This window comes from Mytilus trossulus, chromosome 9, assembly GCF_036588685.1.
Source record: "Mytilus trossulus isolate FHL-02 chromosome 9, PNRI_Mtr1.1.1.hap1, whole genome shotgun sequence".
Classification (NCBI taxonomy): Eukaryota; Metazoa; Mollusca; class Bivalvia; order Mytilida; family Mytilidae; genus Mytilus; species Mytilus trossulus.
The window spans coordinates 75816676-75842532 of record NC_086381.1 but is presented as its reverse complement, the minus strand read 5'-3'; the positions used below and the strand labels follow the sequence as shown (position 1 = coordinate 75842532).

Sequence of the window (25857 nt, the reverse complement as noted above, 5' to 3'; positions counted from 1 at the left end):
TTGCTTTTAATCCGTTTCGCTTTTTGTCCGATAATTTTACTTTTTGTCCGAAACTTTTGAATTTTATCCGACACTTTAGTTTTTTGTTCGTTGCTTTAAGCTCGTTTCGCTTTTTGACCGATAATTTAGCTTTTGTTCGAAACTTTAGCTTTTGTCCGTTGCTTTTAGTCCGCTGATTTTGCTTGATGTCCGATATAAAAATGTGTATATTTTTTGTTAGTTTCATATTGAACATCAAAACACCATGCCTTTTTCATGATTACAAAACAAAACATACAAAAGTGATTGCGCATATTGTCAATGTAGGCAGACATGTTAAATGTTATCGTGCATATTTATAAATTTTGAGTTTTGTGTTTAATAGTTTGTAAGAAATATTTCAAAGCTCAAATTTCAAATTATGTACATTAATTATAACATAAACTGAGTGTTTTAAAAATATGCAAATGCAATTTATTTTTTTCTCCAAAAATTTATTGATTTATTTTCTAGATCATCTGGCTCTATTGACCAAATAGTCTTTTCTCATCACTTGGTGCCCGTCGTCTGTCGTCGTCGTCGAGCGTTAACTTTTACTAAATAATCTTCTATAACAACTGGACCAAATTCAAACAAACTTGGCAACAATCACCATTTAAACACAATATGTCTTATCAACCTGCCTACCAATCAAGATGACTACCATGACTGAACTCTAATGTATGGGGTAAGATAAAAGTAGTTTTGTACATTATTTTGAAATTTACTTAAACTCAAATGATGTCTCAAAATTGATTTCTATTCTCTGACTATAGTTTGCCTCAACCTAATGTTATAAAACTTAAACACAATCGTATTACCGCATGACTCAGAAAAGTTTTGAATTGTGATGGTGTCACTTGTGCTGTTCTGAATTATTCCCCTTTGCAAATAGAAAAACTGTTTTTATTTCCGTTCTTTAACTTAAAAAAATGGTATGAAATGTGCAATGTGTATTACTACAAAACACAGGTCAAATAGGCCTACTCCGATTCGATCAACTCGGGTTAGTAGAGTCTATCGAGTTTACTCGACTGACAACCGAACCCCCCGAGTTTGACCTGTTGAACCTTCCCGAGTTAACTCGACATGAACCCTGGGTCGGGGCAGGTTAAGTCGAATTTCAAGATGGCGTCAAGTAGTTGCAACAAAAAAAGTGAAAAAAATAAACTGGTATTTGACAAAATACAGCCGAAGAAAAAAGCTGACACGGTGCCTGTATTTCGGAATCAGCCACTATTGTTCATGTGTAAATTTGATCCTCAAATCTCTTCAACTTCCTATTTTATTTGACCTTTTATAAAATTGTTGATTCGAGCGCCACTGATGAGTATTTTGTAGACGAAACGCGTGTCTGGCGTAAATATTAAATTGTATTTCTGGTTTCTATGATGAGTTTATTATCAGCGGTCGGTGGTGGTTAGAAATAAAATAGAAATTAATTGTTTTTCATTGAACGATTTTTTTTAACTCACTTACAAACTATTTTTCAAAAGCAAACAGGATCAGAAATTTTCTTTGTGAAACACTGTGTGATATTTTTTTTTATATTAATGCTCAGCGAAAAACAAAATTGTCTCCTCCATTATAATAGACAACTCGATGGAAGAGTCTTGACTTCGATTTGGAACGGTTGCGCACATGTGCATTAGCACTGACCTTTCAACTAGAATAAACCCGAGTTGAACGAATCGTAGTAAGCCATATATATTTCGGTGGCCTCACTTTTCCTGCTATGCCCCTTTATAAATGGCGAAGATGTTGACGTTATCGTTTTTGTTTTCTTACATAAGTTCTTCTCAGGCAAATGTTATGAAACTAATACATAATATCTTTAACAACAGAATTAAGATTAAGGACAAATTTGGGTAGTGTCACTCGCGCCTTTCTTAAGTTATGTCCCTTTAAAAAGGTAAATGCAAGCAGAGTCATTTTTCTGTGTCACATGAACTCATTTCCCACGTATAACATGTATATGATTTATTGTCTGAAATGATTTTTACCTTAGTATTATTTTTGCTTTTGCATTCTATTTTGAAAAATTATGATAGACAGAAAAAACTTAATGATGATCAGTGAGTTCAGTTCTGCAAGTGAGACAACAGGGTCGAAATCAGTAATCGACTATTTATTACAGAAAATGTCATTTGATGATGATTTTGACCATTTTTAATTTGTTTCCGTTTTTTGCATCATAACTTCAATCTGCAATAAGGACAATAGGAAGGCGACTTCTTATTGGAGTGATTGTCCTTTCCACATTTTTGGATTGTAATTAATAGAGAACCCAAGGTCAAATTTGTAATTAATGTAGCAAAATTTGGTTTTGTTTGTTTGATAAGTTATGTTTTAAACTGACATTTTTAGGGGAGATAACTAAAAAAAAGTACATTTTCTGAAAGAGTCTACATGAACTTTCGCTATTTTAAATTTAAGCAGAGAAAAAGCGCACGGTGACGATATCTTATCTATAAATATTCTCAAAGCATTTTCTATACACCCACAACAAAAAGACATAAAATAAAGATCTGAGATTACTCCCATTATGTTATTGGTCTTTTATAATTTTGAAACTATTTTGAACGACAAAATTATCTTATATCTTTTCCACTTTGATGTTAAAAATCAAACTGTAAACAAGCAACTCAACATTAGAGTTAATGTTAACTTTGCCATTCAGTCACGGGACTTGTATTTAAATCGTTTATGGGTTGTTTGAAAATGCATATATAAGAACACAATGAATAAATCATCATAGATACCAGGACTAAGTTAAGTATATACGCTAGACGCACGTTTCGTCTACAAAAGACTCATCAGTGAGGCTCGAATCCAACAAATTTAAAAAGGCCAAATAAAGTACGGGGTTGAAGAGCATTGAGGACCAAAATTCCTAAAAGTTTTGCCAAATACAGCTAAGGTTATCTATGCCTGAGGTAGAAAAGTCTTAGTATTTCAAAAAATTCTAAAATTTGTAAACAGTAAATTTATAAATATAACCATATCAATGACAATACATGTTAGCACAAAAAGTGATGACTACTGGGCTGAATGTGGTTGTTGAATTAAACAGTTGATTGTTTGCGCTTCTTTGTAAAATATGTGTATGTTGTTTTTCTAATTAAGATTATGACACGGTGATGACTGTTGTACTCTTATTTTGACAATTTTATCTATTTTGTGTTTTTGGTTAGCGCATCGTTGTAAATATAATGGAATTTGATTAGACTGTCATTCAAGTTCGAGGTCAAGCTCTACTAAACTAGGTTCAATCGACCATTTTCTACATTATGAAATGCCTGTATAAAGGAAGGAATATGACAGTTGTTGACCTTTCGTTTGATGTGATTCAACATTTGATTTTGTCATTTGATTAGGGACTTTCCGTTTTGAATTTCCGTCGGAGTTCAGTTTTTTAGTGAATTCAGTTTTTACTGGCATTTAGTTCAAAAACACTTACAACTTATAAAAGAAAATCATGCATTTTAGACTTTAGACATAAAACCTTCCTTATTAAGACGTCACCAATTTTCGTTTTAAAACCTTTCTTAACTTCCACTCAACACAAAGTGCCAAAAAAACACAATCTATCAAACTCACACTTTGACGTCGACAAAGTAGTAGATCTCATCACAGTAAGCATATTTTATTGAAATGAAGTTAGTTTTAGATTTCGAAGCAATCATCGAATATCAACGCTAACTTATTTTGGAAGACAGTAAAATGTATGCATAATGACATTTCACGGTTTGTAGTATAAGATATAACTGCAGTCTTAGTTTTTTTTAAATTTCCTTATTTTTAGAGTATTCATATTGTACAATGTTGTATACAATAAACTCGTCCAGGGCCATTTAGCATAACATACATTTGTATATCAAAAACAGTGCATTTGTTTAAAAACAAAGAAGAGCAATGGGATGTTAAACAGTGCAACTCTTTTTAATTGATTTTTTTGGTATCTATAGATGAGTTTGACATTAAGTAAAACATGATGTATAATAGATACTATTTTTTGTTTATATTGATAAGGAGTGCAATTATTTTATTATGTTTCTGGAATTTTTTAAATCTTGTAATAAATAAGTTTTTTAAATGAGGTTTTTTCAGTGGAAATAATGGTCCGTCATTTGTTTTCAGTATGTTTTAACATCAGGTTTCGTTGTTAAAAATAAATACTTATATTTAATTATATATTTAAATGACAGTGTTATTCATTCAGTTGATGCGTTTAAGCTATTGATATAGCCAGTTGTCCATTTGTTTGATGTGTTTTAGCTATTGATACTGCTAGTTGATTATGGACGTTTAAAATGACAGTGTTATGCATTCGTTTGATTTGCTTGAGCTTTTCATATTGTCAGTTGGTGCTGGCTTTTTTAAAATGACAGTGTTATTCATTCGTTTGATGTGTTTAAGTAATTGATATTCCCAGATGGTTATGGACTTTAAAAATGACAGTGTTATTCATTCGCTTGATGTGTTTAAGTTATTGATATTGCCAGTTGGTTATGGACTTTCAAATGACAGTGGTATTCATTCGTTTGATGTGTTGTAAGTTATTGATATTGCCAGTTTGTTATGGACTTTCAAAATGACAGTGGTATTCATTCGTTTGATGTGTTTAAAGTTATTGATATTGCCAGTTGGTTATGGACTTTCAAAATGACAGTGGTATTCATTCGTTTGATGTGTTTAAGTTATTGATATTGCCAGTTTGTTATGGACTTTCAAAATGACAGTGGTATTCATTCGTTTGATGTGTTTAAGTTATTGATATTGCCAGTTTGTTATGGACTTTCAAAATGACAGTGGTATTCATTCGTTTGATGTGTTTTAAGTTATTGATATTGCCAGTTGGTTTTGGACTTTCAAAATGACAGTGGTATTCATTCGTTTGATGTGTTTAAAGTTATTGATATTGGCAGTTTGTTATGGACTTTCAAAATGACAGTGGTATTCATTCGTTTGATGTGTTTTAAGTTATTGATATTCCCAGTTGGTTATGGACTTTCAAAATGACAGTGGTATTCATTCGTTTCATGTGTTTAAGTTATTGATATTCCCAGTTGGTTATGGACTTTCCAAATGACAGTGTTATTCATTCGTTTGATGTGTTTAAGTTTTTGATATTCCCAGTTGGTTATGGACTTTCAAAATGACAGTGGTATTCATTCGTTTCATGTGTTTAAGTTATTGATATTCCCAGTTGGTTATGGACTTTCCAAATGACAGTGTTATTCATTCGTTTGATGTGTTGAAGTTATAGATATTACCAGTTTGTAATGGACTTTCAAAATGACAGTGTTATTCATTCGTTTGGAGTGTTTAAGCTATTGATATTGTCAGTTGGTTATGGACTTTTGAAATAAGAGTGTTATGCATTCGTTTTATTGTTTCAGATATTGATATTGTATTATTCATTCGTTTGATATGTTTGAGCTTTCGATATTGCCAGTTAATTATGGACTGGCTTTTTTGAAATTTCATCAGACTTCAGTATGTGTGTGGTGTTATTTTTGTTTTATACACAATCAACTGATATTAGTTATTGTGCCTTTATGTGGGTTATAAATCATGCACTATCAGCTGCTATTTGTCGTGATAGTGCCTTTATGTGGGTTAAACATTATACACTTTTGGCTTCTATTATTCATGTTGGTGCCTTTATGTGGGTTACGTGGACTGATCAACACAAAACAGTGATTCTATGATGAATGTTCAACAAAATACAGTGATTCTATATATGTTGACTGTTTAACACCATACAAGGATTCTATGCTGACTGTTATTCAAATAAAATGATTTTATGTCGGCTGTTTTTGATTTTGGACTTACAAAACCACTCTTCTGTGTGAAATATTTCTTATGATCACTAATTTGATCACTTGTTACATTTAAATAGTATTTCTGTATTTCCTTGCACGATACTACTTAAACTATGACTCTGCTAATAAATCAGTCCGCAGAAAGTCACGATTAACCTGCCTCTAACAACAATGGAAGAAACATGAATATTGTATATCGAGTTAGCTCATTATTTCTACTTATAATATTCTTTTTAGAAGTTTCTACAAGTATAAGACTCATCTGACAAAAACACAGTTACATTTGATACTGTCTTAATGTAATTAATTTGTTTTCTCTTATATACAGTCCGCCAATAAAAAAGCAGCACTGAAATATAACTGGCAATATTTTTAACTTTGCGAAAACAATATTAATGTTTGGTGTTATAAATTGCCTGCTACATGCACTTAAACAAATCACTAAGACCAAAAGGATTGGACACCGATAAATTCGTCAGGTAACTTGTTAATAAAGTGCATCAGTTACAAATACACTGTTGAGATACCTTCAAATCATCTTCCTTCTGTCCTCCGTATAGGTGAAATTTTACTTTCAAGTCATTAAGTCATACGGCAAGGCGTAGGTTATCTGTGACTGAACGTTGGCAAGCAATTGTCATGTCAAATGCCTGTAGGAGAACAATGAGCATATGTAACCATTTCAATGTTCATCACACCGTCATCGTTAGAATTTTACAGGAACTGTTAATGATATACCAAAGTTCGTAAGACCTCGTTTACCTATCCGTCGTGATGACTTCCCAGTTAATGATTGACCAAAGACCGTAAGACCTAGTTTACTATTTCGTCGTGATGACTTTCCTGTTAAGGATATACCTAAGTCCGTAAGACCTCGGTGCAGAATCTTTAGATGTTGACAAAATTAAATTTGTCAAAAGGTCATTGATCCATAAATTATTCTGAGGCAAATACAATGTATGAATATGATTATATTAAAAAGTCATTTTACAGCAATTCATATATGGAGATCAAATTCTGCCAAAGAAAAATAATGAATAACAACCAACTATCAATGGGCTGATTATATCCTGATATTTTGCACGTATTTATGATGGTGGTATTGTTATGTGTCATCTGTGTGTTTTAATTATTTTTTAAGTTTGTATGTTGTTGCTGTTTGATGAAAGTTCTAACTGAAGTTATTTGAAAATTCAAGTTTTAAAAATAAAGAAAATGTATTGTATACTTGAATTGCAGTTTTTCTATAAAATAAGTTTACATTAGTCATATACGTATTCTCGTAAAATAAATTTAAAGGAGAAATCCTGTATACCTCTTCAATCTTCATAGCTGAACAACGGGCACTATTATTGAAATATTGTCCTAGGTCACACTAATTCGATGATATCGTCAGAGCTCACACTTATTCGCTGATATTTCCCCGTATGTAGTGAATATGAATTATATGGTCATTTTTGTAAACTTCCTGTTTACAAAACTTTGTATTTTTCGAAAAACTGTTCTTATCCCAGGAGTAGACTACCTTAGTCGTATAAGCCAATACTGTTTGCTTTTTTTTGGGCCTCAATGCTCTCTAACTTTGTACTTGTTTGACATTTTAACTGTTTTGATCTGAGCGTCTCTGATTAGTCTAATGTAGACGAAACATGAGTAATTATAATCCTGGTTAAAATTAAAATTTCACCGCCATTATATGTTGGTATACTGTTTACAGTCTCAAGTTATGTCTGTATGAGATAAAACATGAGATCATATCTAGGAACAAGTATGTCAGCAAATTTAATTATCTATGAATAGTAGGTAACTCCTAAATAGAGGAGTAATTTGAGAAACAGCTGCATTTATAAAGTGCAACCTATCTAATGATCCACCATTCCATGATAAACAAATATGTGGTAAGAGTGAGATAACTCTCCATCCAAGTAACAATGAATCCATGATATCTCGGCCTATAACAAAATCGGACTATAACAAACTCGGCCTTCTAAAAATCGGACTATAACAAACTCGGACTATACCAAACTCGGACTACTAGAAAAATATAAGTATAATGTTGGTTGTTGTTGTTATTTGAAATTAATTTTCAATTCTTAATTCAAAATGAATTTTTATCTTCAATTTATTAAATAATTTATATTTGAACATTTTTTTTTTAACATAGTTTTAAGTATATTTGTACATAAAGTTTTAATATCATCTTTATATAGTGGTGTATTTGCATATATAATTTCATAATTCAACGCATGTTTTGCTTGCATATCAGCTAACTCATTTCCCCAGATACCTACATGGCTAGAAATCCATTCAAGCACTACATTTATACCAGCTGTTAGTAGCGTTGTTATACTATAGTATATATCATAAATAATTAAGTTATTGACCTTTGATAGAGGTCCCTGTATTGCCTGTAAAGCTGATAATGAATCAACGAATATTACAACATTTAATGGTAGGACATCTTGTATCCATTTGAGTGCAAGGGATATTGCAATAAGTTCACATGTGAATACTGATCAATTGTTTTGCAGTCTATACCTTTTTTTTATTTTGAATTCTGGTATTACATAAGCACAGCTACTTTTTCCACTATCTTGTTCTTTGGATCCGTCAGTATATATTTTTATATAATTTGTATAATTAGTATCAATGAGGATATCGCCCTCGCTTTTGATAAGATGTGGGAGGTCCTTTTTTGTTATAATATTGTGTAACTGGGTGCTTACATTGGGTTTAAGTAAGTGCCACGGAGGCTGTGGGCATTCACACTGTTTATATATAACTTTTGTATCATTATCAAATGTTTGAATAACATCTTGTGCTACGCAGTACAATGGTTTTTGCTTCGGTTTAGTACGGTTTTGATAGTATTGATAGTCAAAATCGTTTTGTAAACTTATTTTAGCTGGATGGAGATCATCAAAACTCATAATATTTATACATGCTTTTGTAATTAGAGATTTTCTTTTGTCCTCGTAGGGAGGGTCACCCATTTCGGCCTGTAAACTTGCAAGTGAGGCCCCTTTGATGACACCTGTACAGGTTCGTAAGGCCTGCGTTTGTAAACTATCTAGGATCTTTTCAATGATAATGGATTTTTTGTTCATGTTATTTTATAGAAGTATTTGGTAATATCAAAGAAATCTCTGTTGTTTTTTTCAATTTTACTCCAAATCTATTTTTGGATACATGTATAATAAATGTTTGCCTCGGCTTGCCTTTCTAAAAACATTGTATCTGTTTGATGTGACCATTTGAATATAATTACTTTTCAATTGCTGAATCAAATACAGATTAGTGAAATTGTCAAGAAGCCATTCACTGTCAATCAAATTTGTCTTTGTTTATTTACTAATTATAAACACCAAGGATTAAACACAATAAAACACGAACACACGCCAATCATTAGCATTTCTTTTGTCAATAATCATCATAAATCACAATCACATTTCTTCAAGTATAAGTTAATTACCCTCATTTAAACATATCTAATTCAACTCGTATAACAAATATTAATCATTTCTATATACGATCTTTTTTATTCAAAAATATTCATTATAATCTCATAAATTCGTATATAATTCTAATATATAAGATTTTTTTTTATTACAGTAAAAAAAACAATCTTCTAATCGTAGTCCGAGTTGGTTCAATATATATTTCTGCATATGAACAATGGTAGGCCGAGTTTCTTATAGTCCGAGTTAGTTATAGTCCGATTTTGTTATAGTCCGACTTTTTTTTAGTCCGAGTTATCCAGCAGCGGTAACAATAAGTAAAAGTAATACGCAAAGGTCAATTTACGTTTCAAAACACGGAGCATTGGCTCACAGCGAACAGCAAGCTACAAAGGCGTCTGTATATGACTAGTGTAAACCATTCAAAAAGGAAAAGCAACAGTCCTATCTATATAAAAGAAACAAGAAACGAGAAAGATATACAGACACATTTATTAACCACATCAACAAACGACAACTACTGAATATCAGATTTGTAACTGAGAACAAATGCAAACTAAAGCTGCAGGTTTAAACGTTCATTTGGGGCCAACCTTCATACTTACCTGAAACGATAGTGTAACTTCACATCATAGAAAAACACACTACAACTTAATTGAATTGACTTAACTGAATCAAAAGACATATTGACAAAAGTGAACATACACGAAACGAATAAATTTGACCTATGACACAATGTAAATTCAAAATCATTGAAATGAGGGGTTAAATGTTAAACTGTTTCAGACAGAAAACCATGACTTGAACGAAATACCGCCCAATATAATAATGTATACAGATAATGGAAAGTTATTTTGTTGTTAGGTATACATTACAAATCATGGGCGGATCCAGAATTTTTGAAAGGTGGGGGGGGGGCGGAGATCTATAATTTCAAAACAAAATTTGGTACCTTTTTTGGCCTTAAAACATAAAATAAGTGTAATATGCACTATTTAAACGGATCCTGGCTTGGGGCATGTATATTTTATAGTTGCTGTAAAGTGAAAGGGTTGGACATTTTTTTTGCTGTATTCTCCCTATTAATTGTCTATCATAAAATGATAGTATTGATCCAAAGCTATGTACTGATATATTTGATGTAGGTAGGACTTGTCAGTAAAAACTAGACAAGGAAATTCGATGAAATTTACAATACGACCGACACGAGTTAAAAAAGACAAACAAGCAGTTTTTATCAAATTGTTTGATTGATATGTTTCACCCAACATAACTTAGAGAACCGAAGTGAGGGGTTCCTAATCCACAAAAAAATACGAAAGTGTCTGAAATGACAACGAATTTAGAATGACGGTCGACAAATGGAGACCTAAAGGTCACACCCAGCAGGCAGCTAACAGTCTGGTCTTGAAAAAGTATTACATATATATAAGTCCGGTGAAACAGACATTCCAGTCAGACATGCAAACCCCGGCCACAAAAAAACTACGCTCGTTTTTATTCATCATGTTCATTTCATGCTAAATAATTTTGTTGCAAGTTTTTGTTTTTAATAGCAAAAAAAGTTGACAAGACTATTGTTTTCAATCCAGATACGGCCATAGTTTTTGTTTTAGGCAAGAATCAGAGTCAATTTTTTCTTTGTCAAATATCTCAGACTGCCTTGTCAAATCAAATGGTTCGTACATGAGACTTGAAATTTTTCTAGAGCTCATACTAAAATTGAGAATTGAAATGGGGAATGGGTAATGTGTCAAAGAAACAACAACCCGACCATAGAAAAATCAACAGCAGAAGGTCACGAACAGGTCTTCAATGTAGCGAGAAATTCTTGCACTTAACTGAATCAAAAGACATATTGACAAAAGTGAACATACACGAAACGAATAAATTTGACCTATGACACAATGTAAATTAAAAATCCTTGAAATGAGGGGTTAAATGTTAAACTGTTTCAGACAGAAAACCATGACTTCAACGAAATACCGCCCAATATAATAATGTATACAGATAATGGAAAGTTATTTTGCAGTTAGGTATACATTACAAATCAGGGGCGGATCCAGAATTTTTGAAAGGGGGGGGGGGGGGCGGAGATCTATAATTTCGAAACAAAATTTGGTACCTTTTTTGGCCTTAAAACATAAAATAAGTGTAATATGCACTATTTAAACGGATCCTGGCTTGGGGCATGTATATTTTATAGTTGCTGTAAAGTGAAAGGGTTGGACATTTTTTTTGCTGTATTCTCCCTATTAATTGTCTATCATAAAATGATAGTATTGATCCAAAGCTATGTACTGATATATTTGATGTAGGTAGGACTTGTCAGTAAAAACTAGACAAGGAAATTCGATGAAATTTACAATACGACCGACACGAGTTAAAAAAGACAAACAAGCAGTTTTTATCAAATTGTTTGATTGATATGTTTCACCCAACATAACTTAGAGAACCGAAGTGAGGGGTTCCTAATCCACAAAAAAATACGAAAGTGTCTGAAATGACAACGAATTTAGAATGACGGTCGACAAATGGAGACCTAAAGGTCACACCCAGCAGGCAGCTAACAGTCTGGTCTTGAAAAAGTATTACATATATATAAGTCCGGTGAAACAGACATTCCAGTCAGACATGCAAACCCCGGCCACAAAAAAACTACGCTCGTTTTTATTCATCATGTTCATTTCATGCTAAATAATTTTGTTGCAAGTTTTTGTTTTTAATAGCAAAAAAAGTTGACAAGACTATTGTTTTCAATCCAGATACGGCCATAGTTTTTGTTTTAGGCAAGAATCAGAGTCAATTTTTTCTTTGTCAAATATCTCAGACTGCCTTGTCAAATCAAATGGTTCGTACATGAGACTTGAAATTTTTCTAGAGCTCATACTAAAATTGAGAATTGAAATGGGGAATGGGTAATGTGTCAAAGAAACAACAACCCGACCATAGAAAAATCAACAGCAGAAGGTCACGAACAGGTCTTCAATGTAGCGAGAAATTCTTGCACTTAACTGAATCAAAAGACATATTGACAAAAGTGAACATACACGAAACGAATAAATTTGACCTATGACACAATGTAAATTAAAAATCCTTGAAATGAGGGGTTAAATGTTAAACTGTTTCAGACAGAAAACCATGACTTCAACGAAATACCGCCCAATATAATAATGTATACAGATAATGGAAAGTTATTTTGCAGTTAGGTATACATTACAAATCAGGGGCGGATCCAGAATTTTTGAAAGGGGGGGGGGGGGGGGGGGGGGCGGAGATCTATAATTTCGAAACAAAATTTGGTACCTTTTTTGGCCTTAAAACATAAAATAAGTGTAATATGCACTATTTAAACGGATCCTGGCTTGGGGCATGTATATTTTATAGTTGCTGTAAAGTGAAAGGGTTGGACATTTTTTTTGCTGTATTCTCCCTATTAATTGTCTATCATAAAATGATAGTATTGATCCAAAGCTATGTACTGATATATTTGATGTAGGTAGGACTTGTCAGTAAAAACTAGACAAGGAAATTCGATGAAATTTACAATACGACCGACACGAGTTAAAAAAGACAAACAAGCAGTTTTTATCAAAATGTTTGATTGAGATGTTTCACCCAACATAACTTAGAGAACCGAAGTGAGGGGTTCCTAATCCACAAAAAAATACGAAAGTGTCTGAAATGACAACGAATTTAGAATGACGGTCGACAAATGGAGACCTAAAGGTCACACCCAGCAGGCAGCTAACAGTCTGGTCTTGAAAAAGTATTACATATATATAAGTCCGGTGAAACAGACATTCCAGTCAGACATGCAAACCCCGGCCACAAAAAAACTACGCTCGTTTTTATTCATCATGTTCATTTCATGCTAAATAATTTTGTTGCAAGTTTTTGTTTTTAATAGCAAAAAAGTTGACAAGACTATTGTTTTCAATCCAGATACGGCCATATTTTTTGTTTTAGGCAAGAATCAGAGTCAATTTTTTCTTTGTCAAATATCTCAGACTGCCTTGTCAAATCAAATGGTTCGTACATGAGACTTGAAATTTTTCTAGAGCTCATACTAAAATTGAGAATTGAAATGGGGAATGGGTAATGTGTCAAAGAAACAACAACCCGACCATAGAAAAATCAACAGCAGAAGGTCACGAACAGGTCTTCAATGTAGCGAGAAATTCCCGCACCTGGAGGCGTCCTTCAGCTGGACCCTAAACAAATATATACTAGTTCAGTAATAATGAACGCCATACTAATTTCCAAATAATTTATTGTACACAAGAAACTAAAAATAAAATAATACAAAACTAGCTAAGGCCAGAGGCTCCTGACTTGGAACAGGCGCAAAAATGCGGCGGGATGACTGGGGATCATTATTCAACTTTGTTATCTATAAAATAAGCTGGGGCATTTGGGGCTAAACATGTTTTCGTAGGTTAATAATATTATGGAACTATTTTTTCATGAGAGTGTAATAGTCTATAGAGTATAATATTTACTATTACTTTCTGTTTGGTGGAATAGTGAAATGGAAGTCAATACGTTCTATGTCGCTTTGAAGTTTTCCTGATTGTCATGACTCAGCCTAAGCAATGTGTATTACTGTAATTTGAATTTCAAAATGACCGTGTGCCTTTTTTTCAACGCACTGGTCAACTCCACCATAGCAAATCACATGACTTTGACAATCAGTATATACCAGCGAAAGATATCTTTATAAGTAAAGAATTATCGGATAAAAATTAAATACTCGGGAAATGACAAAGTTCACGAAGTCTAGTCTGATTAATAATTTTACAACAACAAAAAAATCCAGCCAAAAGTGGGAGGCGTACGCCTTCTACGCCCCCCTCTGAATCCGCCACTGCAAATGGAGAACGGAAATATATGTAACAAAATAATTATTTGTGGTTTTCATCGTTCGAGAATAAAGTGAAAATTTCTAGTCATACAAAACACTTAACAAAGCTGGTATATATTAAAATAAAAGTGACGAGATATAACACTGAATAAGCAAATATTAAATAAATAACAATTGTGTCCACAGTTGAAATAACAATGAAAGTAAATGCATGATTTGAGAGTACTCGCAGTTACCAAAAGCTAGTTAAAACCTCGAAACAGTAATTAAAAATTTGCACCAGAGACCAAAAATCAGCGAAAACACATCAAGGAATTTAGTTTTTAGACGTTATGGCCAGTAAAAGAAAAAACTGGCATAAATATATATATCAAATAGTTGTAATAATATTTTGTTTGCATTTAACAAGACTATTTAATTAAAGAAAAAGTTTTATTCTTGTTTCCTGATCCATATTTGAAGAACACTTTTAGTTTTGAAAGCATCATTTGTATGAAAAATTCACTGATATTACACTATATCAATCTAATGTTTGTTTTATATTACTTTAAGATGTTTAGTAAATGCTGCAAAGATTTCTGAATTTACAGTATTTTGAGATTTTTTTTTAAAGTACTTGTGTTTAAGCCCTTCTCTCTTTTCACTGATGAGTCTTATGTAGATGAAACGCGCGTCTGGCGTACTAAATTATAATCCTGGTACTTTTGATAACTATTAACACCACTGGGTCGATGCCACTGTTGGTGGACGTTTCGTCCCCGAGGGTATCACCAGCCCAGTAGTCAACACTTCGAATCACTAAGGATTTTCTTATCCCAGGCATAGATTACCTTAGCCATATTTGGCACAACTTTTTGGTATTTTGGATCATCAATGCTCTCCAACTTTGTACCTGTTTGGCTTTTTTAAACATTTTGACATGAGCGTCACTGATGAGTCTTATGTAGACGAAACGCGATTCTGGCGTACTAAATGATAATTCTGGTACTTTTGATAACTGTTTAGGGTATTTTGTATACTATGACATATACTAAAGATCCCCATGAGTATATGGTCAACCATTTTGTTTTTTATGATATAGTTGGTATCTATAACAGATGGTAGAGATCTAAATGTTTGGAGGGTCAGCCATTTTTTTTTGGTAAAGTGTATACAATAACAGATGTTGAAGATTTCCATGATTGAATGGTCAACCATTTTTTTAGGACAAAATGTATAATACCACAGATGTATAAGATTTCCATGGCTGAATGTTCAACTATTTTTTGTAGGGTAAAATGTATACTATCACATATTTTAAAGATCTCCATAATTGAATGATCAATGATTTTGTTTTTTTAAGGTATAGTGTATACTATTACAGATGTATATGACCTCAATGATTGGATTGTAAGCCGTTTTGTTATTTAGGGTTTCGTGTATACTACAACATATGTTAAAGATCTCCATGATTGGATGGCCAGCAATTTTGGTGTTAAGGTATAGTGTATACAATCACAGATGGTAAACATCTCCGTGATTGGATGGTAAGCCATATTTTTTTTATAGTATAGTTTATACTAAAACTAATGTTAAAGATCTCAATAATTGGATGATCAGTCATTTTGTTAACTATCACAGATTTGAAAGATCTCCGTGATGGGATGGTCAGCCATTTTGTTTTTTTGGGTATAATGTATACCATAATTTATGTTAAAGATCATCATGATTGGATGGCCAGCCATTTTGTTTTTATGGTATGGTTTTTGCTATCACAGATGTGAAAGATCTCCATGATGAGTTTCCATTGTTTGAAGGAATTTCTGATACTGAATTTATAAAGTTAATTTAAACTAAGTGCTCAAATTTGATCTTCAAATATAAATAAATATGTTTTTTTAAGGAAATTCTGTTAGGTTTCATAGCCTGTTTCTTTTGGGTCCAGTGGTAACAAGTTTATGTATATTTAGGACAAGACAGTGGATAAAGAAAAATCAGTTCTAGATTCGAGATGAAAGAAAACAATAACTCAAAAAAGATAACTGCTAAAAAAATCGGATCAGACCAGGGCTTCCAAAAAATACTTGAGCCAGCCGTACATTTTATGCCTTATCTCGATTTTAATCCCTTTTTTTAAAGACTAAATAACAAAAAGCAATTATGTTAACCAGTTTGCCATCCTAATGATTGATATTAAATACAAAACGATAGTAAACTTTAATTTTGATATCAATTCGATGTTCTGACGTAATGTGTTACATTGACAGTGTACCTTTCAAAGTGTACAACATCAGCGTACTTATACCTGCCTTAGACTGTTCATTTGTGCGTTGTCAAAAACTTTACTTTCGTTTGGAAAAAGCATTTCTCCTAATACCGGATGTTGACTTGTCAATGGTAAAAAATGGACCAGTGACGTATACATAGTTTCGTATAAAAACGAGTTTTTATGGAATAACTTTAGCTATACAACTACATGTCACTGAACGTTTTGCAGGAGTCTGAACAAGTTGTAGAAAAAGTGTACATCAGCACAGAGGAACGTCAAAAGGTCACAAGAAACAAAGGGGGCAAATTATTGGCAGTGTATAGACGAATTGTAGATCCTTATCAACAGACAGACAAAAATAACATGGATAATTCATAGCAAAGGGATATAAATAGGACAACAATATCAAATTATGAATACTTGATCGGTCTTATTACAGAAATTGTGTCATAAGCATAAATTATTATGATATACTGTTAACCAACACATTGTAGAGAGTGAATTAATTCAATAACTGTGAAGGAGACTACATGTAGGTAAAACATAATGTGAATATAAAACATCATGTGATGGTCCAACTTTGATCTTTGTATGTATGCATAAATCAACATAAAAACATATTTGGAAATAAAATTTGGTTATAAAAGGTTAAACTATTCTAGCGGCTCTCAAGAGCCTGTGTTGCTCACTTGTATCATGTAGAATAAGGTTTAAATCATAATAACTAGAATAAAATATCCCAATAATGACTGAGGCCAAATTTAATTTGGCCCAGTAGTTAAAATAAGGCAGCACATCCCATTGTAGTTTTAATGTATATCCCTTATCATTATCTTAATTAGTTTTCAAGTTTTCAATGAGGAACATTGGTCAATTATTCCCCTTTAATGATAACACAGGTGGCAGTGCTGTAGATCAGGTCCAACACACAGCATCTCTTATCTATATCCTATTGAGAATTACATTGTGTATATTTGTATACAAATTATAATAAGAAGATTTTATTAATAAATGTCTTTTATCTGGATGTGTCTTGTAGAGGTGGACATATGTTTTTAATGGATGGGGATTTAAAATAAAAAATGGACAATTGCAACAAAAAGAAAAAATATGAAAAGCACATAGAATTGATAGTCCTATATTATATGTATAATTTATGAGGAGGATATTTTCTTCTACTTTATTTGTGGTTTTTTTTTAACTTATTTTGCTATTTATAATTTTTCATTTTTATTATCAATGTGCATTATATTTTTTTAATGAAAATATCAGCAGAAAAAGGATAAATAACACAACTGTTATGCTTAAATGCATCTATTATAGGACTAATAGAATGGACAGCTAGCAAAAACAGCTTAGTTTGCTGTGATCTTTATTTTTAGCAGAGTGATGATTCAGTGATCATGCATCAGTTAAAAGTTTTGACAAATTTATAATTAATAAAAATAATTAAATTAACAATTTTTGATTTTATGATATTTTATGAACTATCGGTTTGAAATAATTTTTTTATAAAAAGTAGTTCTTTCATTTCAGCATTGAATTTTAAAATACTTTTGAAAAGATATTTAAAAGTAATAGTCATGTTTGTTGGCCCAACACTAATTAACTCCCAAATTACATCAGACAAGGCCAACAGATCTAGTGTGATCAGTTTATTTCGGGATGTATATGGGCATTTGAGTGCTTAAACTGTAATCCACCTGATGAAGAACCAAGAAAAAGAAGTGACTTTGACACAAATATTCCAAATTTAATGGTTTTTTTGGCTTTATGACTGACTCAACTATTAAAAGAGGAAAACTGTCATGTCAAAGTAAACTACAGAGACATGTTTACAATGAGCTGTTATGCCCGTATTATGTAACCTTTAACACAGTCACACTGATACTCTATAACAATTGTTGAGGTCTTTCTTTATGTAAACATTTTGTAGGTGATTTCTAGCTCTTTTCATTTTGATATCCCACTTTACCATGTTTGCTTTGGCAAAAAATAGTCATTTAAATGATTTTTGGTTCCTAGTCACTGGTATTTCAGAAATCTATTGTTGTTAAATTGCTGATCTGTATTGAAGAGTATTTAACACTATTGGTTCCAGCTATATCTCTTTTGATATTGATGTTAAATGTGCAAAGTCTTTTCCAAAATCCTGATTTCTGTCATTTGATTCTCATTTGAAAATTTAAAAAGTGTCTACATGAAAAAAAACATCAAATTTGGAATTGAAAGCTGAGTTTTGTTTTTAAGCTGTCATATATAAAAATATAAAGATTTCTTTCAGTTTAATTAGTACAAATTATTTGAAGAATTAAACAAATAAAAAAACATGCTTAATTTATATATTTGTGTAAAAAATTGAATTATTATATTATAATATAGTCATAAATACATACATGTACATAATGGTTTACTTTTATAAATTGTTACTTAGATGTCTCAGTAATTGGCACTCATACCACACCTTCCTATACATGTACCTATGTATCTAACAACTCTTTTACATTTCATTTTTTGTTTATTAATAAAGAAAGACATAATAGTCTTTATTGTAATTATGTGAAAAAAATATCTCATTTTACTTCCACTGCATGATAATACACATACACTCCTTTTAATAGTTCTTTTTGTTTGTTTGGGCAATGTATCCAAAATTTGACACATTTATCATTAATAAGTAAAGCTATAACTTTGAACCATACCTACTTTCTCAAAACTTTCAATATAGACAACTAATTTCTTAATTTCGAATAAGTGACCACTGCTTATTAATAGAAACTGGAAGATACAGGAAAATTCCCAGAGATTTAAGACTATGTACACATTGTGATGTACTAGATGATGAGTTTCATTTCTTTTTTAAATGTAAAATAAATGAACAATTAAGAAACGAATTTTTAAATGAAAATAAATATAATAACTTAAATGATATAGATAAATTAAAACATATCCTCAATCCTGAAACAAAACAGGACACTTGCAAATTAGGCTCCTTTTTAAAAAAGTCACTAAGACTAAGGGCAGGGAGTCCTTGATATAATTTAAATCTCTTATATATTGATTTAAAAAAAGACAAGAATTATAGTTCAAAGTGTCTCCATTGTTTTATGTAAACTGTATATTATGTATACATAATGTTTTAAGTCATTGGCCCATATGGGCGTAAAGTGCTTTTCAATAAAGTTATATTAAAGTAATTAATTTATTAATAGTGATTAAAATAAACAATAATACAAATGAATTAATTATAATTAAGGCTTAATTATCAACATATACATATTTGTGTATCATGTGCCAATGAATGCATGCTGACTTCTTATCATACAAACAGATGTTGGACCTGATCTACAACAGCGCCATCTGTAATTAAGTGGGGATAATTTTCACCAATGTCCCTCATTGAACATTTTCAATTGTTTTTTAATTTTCCCATAGAATTATGTGGATCAGAAGGGGGAGAGAGTTGCTAAAATTGTCTTCATAGTATCTTCTACAACAATGGGTTAAATGACCCGACATACCGACAAACATGGCTGACATAACTATAAATAGACCATATGGATACAATGACAGTTTTGTCAATGATCCTGCTATGAAAACTGCTATAGACAGAGAAAATCTGACAAGAGCAGATATGTTAAAAAAAAATCAGATCTACCTATTGTCAGTTTCAGCAAGACTTTCTCACGATCTGTTACAAAAGTAATGGACCTGCATGACAAATTGAACCAATTTTCTTTTGTATAAGTCTATAATCTTGAAAATTGTAAAAAAGTAAGAGAAACGTTAAACAGCAGCATTGATAAGCTTAAATGCTCATGATATTCACAAGGAATTATAACAAATTACCACATTATTTAATAGTCGAAAAGGGATGAATCATATCCAGATAAAATGATCATGAGTTTTCATTTAGTTTCACAAGGAAGGATAATAAAATACCACATTTTAAAAAAAAATGTTCAACAAATTTAATAATTCAGATAAAACTTTCTTTAAGAAAGTAAGTGCACCATATCCATAGACACTGAATTTTCATTCATTGCATTCAATGAAACTTCATCAATCATATAAATTTATTACAGTTAACAAATGTGTGTCCCAAATGCACAATAAACTATTACTTACTAGGTCGTTTCGTAACCTTATATCAATATATAATAATAATATGAGTCGTAGTTTACTTAAAAAATGTAAAAAAGACCGATTGATGTACATCTATAACTATATGTATTTATGAATTAATTGATTGAACATAATTTTACTTTACAAGTACAGTTTTGCACACATGCGAATTTGAATTGTCCATCATCATTTATATGTACCCTGTCTTTATAAAAGTAGTTAGTCTTCTGCCACGTGCTTTGATGTCTCCAATTCTTGGTACCACTCATCTTTTTTTTCTATCATAAGTTATTTCTTGTTTTTATTCCGACGATATTGGAGCCTATAACTACAGATTGAGCACCTAAGCGCTTGACATCTTTTGCGATTTGTACAATCTCTGAGTCTGTGTGTGATGCAGATGATTTAAGAAACTTTTAAATTAAAAACATTGCAATATTGGTATAATGAGATTACCAATTTGATCATTTATAAATAATAACTTTAACTGTTTTATTTAAACTAATTAATTTAAACTAACACTTTATAACCATATATAATTACACCAGGTACGAAAAGTCTCAGTTACAAAACAACGTAGTTACGAATCGACCAGGTACGAAACGACCAGGTTACGAACCGACATGCATTCGACAAAATATCATTGTATATTTTCACAAGTCACTTATCAAACAATCGTTCCATGTAGCACATGTTTAAAATCATCAGTCATAACTTGCGAAAATATACAAAAATGATTTCCAGAATATTTTCAAACGACAATCTTTTAAAAGGAGGGCGAACGATACCAGAGGGACAGTCAAACTCATCAATCGATAATAAACTGAAAACGCCATGGTTATAACAATATCATGACAAACAGAGAAATAATAGTACAAAAAAGTTTAATCACAAAAAAATCCGAAGAAAATTCAAAACGGAGAGTCCCTTATCAAAAGGCAAAATCAGATGATAAAACCCATCAAACGAATGGACAACTGTCATACTCCTGACTTGGTACAGGCATTTTCAAATATAGAAAATGGTGGATTTAATCTGGTTTTAGAGCGGTATAGCCTCTCACTGGTATGACCGTCGAATCAAATTCCATTATATTTACAACGATGCATGAACAAAACCGACATAACAGGTAACATTGTCAAAATACAATCATCACGGTGTAACAATCACAATTAAAACAAACGCAAACAAATATTTAACAAAGAAGCACAAAAAGCATATATCAAATTTAAAAACAACATTCATTGCTAACTTATATATGTATTTAAAATCAACCGATTAAGATTTGAAATAATTGAAGTCATGTAACTGGATTCACATCAACTCTAGGGTAGATTCGTGTGTTTGACTGCAGAATGTAAACTTCACACAGGATGAAAAATATAATATTTTTTTCATAATTTTCAAAATTTAAATTTCACATGAGGAATGGTGGTATACAGGATTAAAAAAATAAAAGTTGTGTTGGAGCTAATTTCCGAAAAAACACAGAGATTTAAAATTATCAGGAAGTTCTTCGGAATATTAAAAAAATCTACATATGGTTAATACCACTACGCAAGTAAAATAATTTTGTTCAAAGTATTTTCAAATTATAATAGAAAAATAATTTAATGGCATTATGATAGAATAGTTACATGACAGAGCCACGTTATATGTACCAAAGAAACACAAAAAGTCACACGTAAAAAACACACCAACAAAAATAAAAGATCTTACAAACAACACATTGACGGGATGTGTAAGTACTGAGCCACGTCAAATAGATATCACAGGAAACAGACCAAAAATTTAAAGTAATAATAATAAAAGAACAAACACAAATAAAAGAACAATATAAATACAGGCAACAGTAGTATACCGATGTAAAAAAAACACATAAATCTGGGTCACAAACCAAAACCGAGGGAAACGCATTAAATATAAGAGGAGAATGACGACACAACATTTAAATGTAGCACACACAGAAACGAACTTAGCATTACACAAAATCCGATGAGAATAACAAATATAACATCAAAATACATGAATTTGGGATAGAAAAGTACCTTGACACGTCTTATAATAATGTGAAGTCACACGCAAATATAAGAGGAACAAACGACACAAAAGAAACACAACGTTAAAATGTAACTCACAGAAACGAACTATTATATAACAATGACCATATTCCTGACTTGTTACAGGACATTTTGTAAAGAAAAAAATGGTGGGTTGAACTTGATTTTGTGGCATGCCAAGCCTCCCTCTTTTAAGATGATAAACAAAGTTAGTACGCAGAATCTATACATCAAGACCAGCATGCATTATTTGTGAAATTGATACGGAATATTAATCGACAAGGTCTTGGTACATTACGATGAACCTGTTTGTACATTCTACTACCTTTAATAATACTTGTATATAATGTCTAAACTTTTGTGCATTCCACTACCATCAAAGGTCAAAACAATACTACATAAAATTAAAATTGAGAATGGAAATGGGGAATGTGTCAAAGAGACAACAACCCGACCAAATAAAAAACAACAGCAGAAGGTCACCAACAGGTCTTCAATGTAGCGAGAAATTCCCGCACCCGGAGGCGTCCTTCAGCTGGCCCCTTAACAAATATATACTAGTTCAGTGATATTTTATTTATTTATGTGCCAAGAAATCAAAGCAGCATCGACACGATGAGACTGTCAGTCCAACCATCCACAAAATCACACAGAGGTGAAAGATACCAAAGGCATATTCAAACTAATAATTTGTAGACGAGCTGACAACGCCATGGCAAAAATAAATCCGACCAAAAGACAAACAACAGTTTACAAAATGCAACATATAAAACTAGACAGCACCAAAAACTGGTAGCTAGAAGATATTTTTCGAACAATGAAAGGGATGTAATTTTTTTCAATCTCATGTTCATCAGTAGAAAGAAAACTTGATCAAAATAAAAGGTTCCTTTGCGGCGAAACAAATGCATTGGTCATTTTTACAATTCCCTAATCAAACAATCATCCTAGACAGTAGAGGTTGCAAATTAAATTTACCAGGGGTTTTAATGAGTGTAAATCTCCATCCGCATATAATAGGGATCATATAAAACATGATCGTACCTATCATGCCGACATGAAACAACATATGTTTTAAATCATCAAATATATCAAGGGTTTTAATGAGTGTAAATCTCCATCCGCATATAATAGGGATCATATAAAACATGGTAGCAATATCATGCCAACATGAAACAACATATATTTTAAATCATCTTTATTAAGGGTTTTGATTAGTGTAAATCTCCATCCGCATATGATAGGGATCATATTAAACATGGTAGCAATATCATGCCAACATGAAACAACATATGTTTTAAATCATCTTTATTAAGGGTTTTAATGAGTGTAAATCTCCATCCGCATATGATAGGGATCATATAAAACATGGTACCAATATCATGCCAACATGAAACAACATATGTTTTAAATCATCTTTATTGAGGGTTTTGATTAGTGTAAATCTCCATCCGCATATGATAGGGATCATATTAAACATGGTAGCAATATCATGCCAACATGAAACAACATATGTTTTAAATCATTTTTATTAAGGGTTTTGATTAGTGTAAATCTCCATCCGCATATAATAGGGATCATATAAAACATGGTAGCAATATCATGCCAACATGAAACAACATATGTTTTAAATCATCTTTATTAAGGGTTTTAATGAGTGTAAATCTTCATCCGCATATAATAGGGATCATATAAAACATGGTAGCAATATCATGCCAACATGAAACAACATATGTTTTAGATCATCTTTATTAAGGGTTTTGATAAGTGTAAATCTCCATCCGCATATGATAGAGATCATATTAAACATGGTAGCAATATCATGCCAACATGAAACAACATATGTTTTAAATCATCTTTATTAAGGGTTTTAAAGAGTGTAAATCTCCATCCGCATATAATAGGGATCATATAAAACCTGGTAGTAATATCATGCCGACATGAAACAACAGATATTTTAAATCATCAAATTTATCAAGGGTTTTAATGAGTGTAAATCTCCATCCGCTTATGATAGGGATCATATAAAACCTGGTAGTAATATCATGCCGACATGAAACAACTGATGTTTTTAATCATCAAATTAATCAAGGGTTTTAATGAGTGTAAATTTCCATCCGCATATGATCAGGATCATATAAAACATAGTAGTGATATCATGGCGACATGAATCAATAGATGTTTTTCACAATACCGCTCTCTCAAAAAGGAGTTCCTATTTAAATTATTGGTTCTGACACTGTGGTTTATTTGAGTGAAAAATCGACTCGAACATTGAATTCATCGGAGGTTTTGATGAGTGTAAACCTTCCTCCGTGTATGATAGTGAATTCATCAGAGGTTTTGCTGATAGTGAACCTTCGTCTGTGTATGATATTGATCATATAAAACACAGTAGTCATATCTTTATAAGTGTAAACCTTCACCCGTGTATGATAGTGATCATATGAAAAACAGTTGTTATATCTTGACCACTTGAAAACAACAGAACACTAACTGCAAAAAAGTCCCTAGTAATTTTTTTATTGATTAACTGAGAAAAATTTCAATTCAGTTGACAAATAAATCGACAAAAAATCAATTAAATTAACAATCTAATAAATATAATAGTTGAATTGTCGAGCCTGACACTTCTGTTGTAAAAAGCTCGACAAGGAGATAGTGATCAGGCTACGTCAACCACAAATGTTAGTTCTTAAAAACTTTAGATTTTAGAAGGCGAAAAACCTGGATTTCTTAACCATTGTATATATGTATGCCTTTAGTTATGAAGTTTCCGTCTGTCATATGCCCATAGTTCTTGACCTCATTTTCATGGTTCAGTGACTACTTGAACAAGAGTTGAATTTTGATTGTTAATTTCTCTCTAATTATGCATAATGCGACTATATTTATTATGTGCATACCTTGCAAGGTCCTCATCCCTGTCAGACAATTTATTTACAGGCAAACAATTACAAAAATCTTCAACTTGAATTTGAATGCATGTCGTTTCGTAACCTGGTCGTTTTGGTCACCGCAAATGAACCTTTATTTACATCAGGTGTTATTCATCTTTGAAAGAATGTTTCTACACATAATAAACATGGGGTAACCAAAGTATGTACCTTTCTTTTTTTTCGAAAAAGGATTTCCAGCTTCCAGTTTTATGAATTATTTGTGCTTCTCAGTCTATTTTTTCATGTTGCATTTTGTGAACTGTTGTTTGTATTTTGGTCGCATTTATTTTTTTGCCATGACATTTTCAGCTTGTTTT

The 25857-nt window shown here is 31.8% G+C and overlaps 1 protein-coding gene across 1 annotated transcript in view; it reads right to left on the bottom strand.

Annotated features, from left to right (window-relative positions):
- The window catches only part of LOC134684945 (uncharacterized), a 267814-nt gene that overhangs the window by 142657 nt on the left and 99300 nt on the right, over positions 1 to 25857 (bottom strand). The window lies entirely within an intron of this gene.